Here is a 5,184-nt window from a genome sequence, read left to right on the forward strand (position 1 = left end):
AAATCTGAATTGAGGATTGAACAGTTTTTTTGCATATTCTGAATTTTGTCTTCAAAGCTGGAATGAAGGTGGAAAAACATCAAGGAGCATAAGTCCAAAAGTTTTTCTGCTGTGTTGGCGAAGTTTAGAGAGTGAAGCAAAAGTGTTTATAGTTTCTGAAAAAAATATTCATGTATGAGCCTAAATCAGAGAGAAAACCTTGTAATGATACTTGAATTTGTTGGAAGCTGCAAGAAAGCTAATCAACAGATCTATTCCAGAATTGCAGATTTACTGCCTAAATAGATGGCTGCCTTTTAAGACAGAGATGTAACTTTTAAGTGACGGATTTAGAATATTTTACACAGATAGTAGCTCCACAAGAGACTTGGCTCTCTATGAATTCAAAGTTAGCATAGTATAGTACTTACCACTTTTTTCAGCAAGGCTTTACAATGATCAAAAGTGACAGTTAAGAGATTTAAAATGTAACAAAAGCATTCAAATAAATGTTTTTCTTTTAAACTTTGTATTCATATTTCAGCTTTGCTGTCACACAAATAAATTGCATTTTAAAATATATTCAAATAGAAGAAGTTCACAATATTAAAGTGTTTATATTAAAACTGTTATGAAATGTCCATTCAAACTGTAAGCACAATATATACAAATAAATATAAAAAATACAAACACATAAAAATACTCATTAAAACTTTATGGAATGAAATGTATGTTTATTTATAATAAAATGTATCTCTCTTTTTCCACCATCTTGTACTTACTCATCGCAGTGCATTCTGGGATTGCATACACCAAGAGGCAAACATGCTATGAAATTCCTTGGAATCCTTCCAAAATGAGATATGGTAGGAGGCAGCATAATTAAGATTATTTCGTGTCAGGATTGTGTCCATTATGTGTTGAAATGCTGCTCTCGTAGGCAACTCACTTAGTTTTGGAGCAGATCTAATGACGGTTCCAGTGGCCATATGCTTGGCTGTGTGTGTGTGTGTGTGTGTGTGTGTGTGTGTGTGTGTGTGTGTGTGTGTGTGTGTGTGTGTGTGTGTGTGTGTGTGTGTGTGTGTGTGTGTGTGTGCGTGTGTGTGTGTGTGTGTGAGTGGGTGGGTTTTATGTTTCAAGTGCTATAGTCTAAAGTTAATTTAAATCTTGGCTGTGTGTGTGTGTGTGTGTGTGTGTGTGTGTGTGTGTGTGTTTCAAACAATGCTATAGTCTAAAGTGTATTTAAATATTTATAGGTGTATATCTGTTTGTTACTTACTACAGAAAATAATTATGGCCAAGCAATATTAATAATAATAATAATAAAATAATTTTGAGATTAATGTCATTATAATACAAGAATAAACTCGTTAAGTTTTCAGAAAAATGTCAAAATAAAATGGTAACTCATTAAATTATGAGAAAAGAGGTTGTGTTTCGAGATAAAGCATGTTCAATTTAGAGAAAATAGTTTAAATGAAATATTGAGAACCAATTCTTCAAATTATGATAGAAATGTTGTTTCGAGAAAAAAAAAAAAAAAAAAAAAAAACTTGTTACATTTCGAGAAAGTACTTTGAAATTAACTGTTGTTAATTAAATTTGTTAAATTACTGACACTTGTGTCAATATAAATCTGTGTCTGCAGTGACATTTGTGGTTGTAGTTGTGGAAAGCAATGCTTGAGGCTGCAAACTATGCTGTTGACCAGAGTTTGAATCTGCCTTCTGCCAAAGTTGCTCTTCTTCCTTTTTTCATCACATCGGATGCTATTTAGTCAAAATAGTGATTCTATTTATGCTATGTGAAAGTAGAAGATCTTTGCGGAAAATGTAAATAGTAATTAGAAGCTGTTTATACTTATAAATAGTGACAAATACTATTTCCACCTCAGTATTGTTGTACATTAACAGTAGGCAATAATAACAGTGTAAATATGTTATTTATAGGCTTGATGAGCAGAAAACTTCTTTCAAAAACATTACAGACCAAACTTTTGGTCTGTACTATATATATATATATATATATATATATATATATATATATATATATATATATATATATATATATATATATATATATATATATATATATATGTGTATATGTATGTGTATATATATGTATGTATGTGTATATATGAACTGATTATTTATGCAATGATTATTTTAAAAATAGCACTTTCTAAACTTATTTTCTTTCTTTCAGCATTCTATTGAATGCCATGAAATATGACATTTGTGTATTTGGTATTCCGAAAGCATGCGCTCTGCCCTCAGCCTGCATTCAAGACATCGGGAGTCATGCTGTGCAGGCATGAAAATTGGGATTAGATCAGTTGTCCTTAAAAGGGCGAGCTTTTTGAAGCACATTACTGGTACCTTTCAACAGAAATGTTACCTTTTAAGTGTTATTTCTGTTCCAAACTAGGAAAGGGAGGAAGTTATTAAAGGTGTTTTTTTTTTTTTCGTAGGAACTCACACACAAACACTCACACATACACATAAAACAAGTTCACTGGGAGAAAAGGTTAGAGATTGGGGATGTTACGTGTAGGCCATGGTAAGTGAGATATCACATCATCAGGGGCATCTCTTCTACTCAGTCCAAAGGGCACTATATCCAGCACAGGAGGATGTCAGTTGAAATTTCCCTTCATGAGAATTGGATAGGGATGTTTACCCATGAGTATTACATGACTAAACATGGTAAAAAGGATGCTGTGGCATTTTTATACAACTTAATTCACCAGGAGTAGTTAATAGTTTATAAAGTATAAAGCACATCAGATATCATCATATTAGTAATGTTTAGCAGATTCATACAGAGTGTAAATTGGCCTGATTACATCCGACTGTGCATTGAAAATACATTAAATATTTACTATCATTACTTCAGTCTCCAGTGTCATATGACCCTTCAGAATTGTTCTTAGTTTTTTTTTTTTAATTCTGAGTTTCCATTTTGGATTTTTATTTTATTTTTTTTCACTATGGAATAAAAAAGTGACTTTTTATCTCACTTAAGACTTTTCTTCTGAGAATTGCGAGTTCTGAGTTTAAATCTTGCAAATCTGCATTTAGATCGAACAATTCTGACATTTTCTCAGGATAACAATGCAAAGTTGCAATATATAAACTTAAAGTTCTGTGCAGAAAAGTCTGAATTGTGAGAGAAAGTCAAAATGAAATGTTATTATTTTATCCTGTTGCAGAAATAAGCTACTATGGAAAACAGTTGTGCTGCTTAATATTTTATTGGGAATGTGATTTTTTTTTTTTTTTTTTTACTTTAAATGAACGGGTAAAAGAGCAACATTTATTTTTAATAAAAATCTTATACGTTCACTTTTGACTATTTTAATGCATCCTTGCTAAATAATAATATATAGGTTAAAAAAGAAGTTTATTCCTGGTCTCAAAATTTTGAACTGTGTGTGTGTGTGTGTGTGTGTGTGTGTGTGTGTGTGTTTGTGTGTGTGTGGCAGTGCTTGCAGTTTAAAACTAGCTAGCATGATGCTACAGTACGTTGGTGGTTATAGTTATTGGCCCAAGTAAAAAGAGCCCACTCTCATCCTTTCCTTCCACCAACTAATAAACCATATTTGATTCCTTATGAAACTACTAGCACACCTCTTTCTTTCATATACTGCATGAGTTCTAGCAATTGTGATAATAGCACAAGATGTTTGGGAAGTTACTTGTCAAGGTTTAATATTTATGGTTATTTCTAGGTTTCTAAGTATGGGCAATAATAACACTAATGTTTGCTTTAGCAGGCTCCACTAATGAGCTCCTAACAGTCTCTGTTAAACTTCCTGCAAAAGTTACTGCTTCTCTCTCACCACAGACGTTATCTCAGGCTCTGACTGCAAAATTAAGAATCACGTCAAAGAATCCAAAAACCAGTTTGAACTCTCCGGTCCCTCATATCCATACTTTGCTCTGAAGAACTCTCAGTTAGTTTCAAACTCTCGCGGTCACACAGTGGGATTTAACAGTTTATTATCACATTTCTGAAAATTACAGGCATAGATCCGCAGGGATGTATAGACGAAAGAGGAAATATATTTGAAGAGTGGGCAGGCACGGATGTATTAACTCTCGATAAATAATAGATTGTGTTTGAAGTACTTCTTTTAACAGAGTGATTTTTGGGGAGAAATTACACTTTCCTTAAAGGAAGCCATTTACAAAGTGATAATGCCCTAGTAAAGCGCTGTGTCTGTATTTGTGTTTGCTGCATATTTGCATATTGCCAATAGACTGTCTGCTCCAATAAACGGTGACGCATGCATACTTCTAGAGGTCACACATCACCAGAGAGCAATGCAACTCCTTATGTTTCATACACAGCGTTAGAAACAAGTGCATCAGATGGCTTACATTTCTGACGCTGTCCAGTGGTTTGCATATTAAAACCTCTGAGAATGAATGCAGTTCCTAGTTTCTTTAGCAGCCATGAATATTTAATCGAGCCGTGTACATTCCCCTCCGCATATTTGTTCAAAGGGCCAGGATTATAATTTGAATAATTCAGCTTGGAAAAATATCTCAAAACGAATGCCTCGAGCCAATGACATTTCTATGCAAAGGACATATTTGATTAATGGAGCCTGTGAACAGTCAGATGCATTAGTGCCAATAAAGGCGCTGATCAAAAGGCTTAATAATGTAATTGCCAACTACAAACTGCATGGCATGTTACACGGTGGGTGGGTTCCTATTTTTCTGCCATTTGTCCTGTTTGCACACATAGAAGGCATCTAAACAAATCTGGTGGCATTTCAATAAAGGCAGATTTTACGGTACCATAGAATGATTCAATCAATGAATTCCTTAGCATAATTAGAATGATTTCTGAAAGATCATGTGACCCTGAATACTGGTGTAATGGTAATAAGACAAATAATTATTACTAAAATATACGTACAACATTGGACCCCACTGACTTTCACTGTATGGACAAAAAAGCATTAAAATATTGTTCAAAATATCTCGTTTTGTGTTCTACAGAAGAGAATGTCATACACATTTAAAAAAGACATGAGAAGGCAAGGCAAGTTTATTTATATAGCACATTTCATACACAATGGTAATTCAAAGTGCTTTACATCAAAGAAAGTAAAATAATCATGAAAAATAACAAAAAATAAAACAAGCAATTATAAAACTTTTAAAATGATTAAAAAGTTTACTTAAAATCTAT

The sequence above is a fragment of the Carassius gibelio genome, chromosome A12 (assembly GCF_023724105.1).
Source record: "Carassius gibelio isolate Cgi1373 ecotype wild population from Czech Republic chromosome A12, carGib1.2-hapl.c, whole genome shotgun sequence".
Classification (NCBI taxonomy): domain Eukaryota; kingdom Metazoa; phylum Chordata; class Actinopteri; order Cypriniformes; family Cyprinidae; genus Carassius; species Carassius gibelio.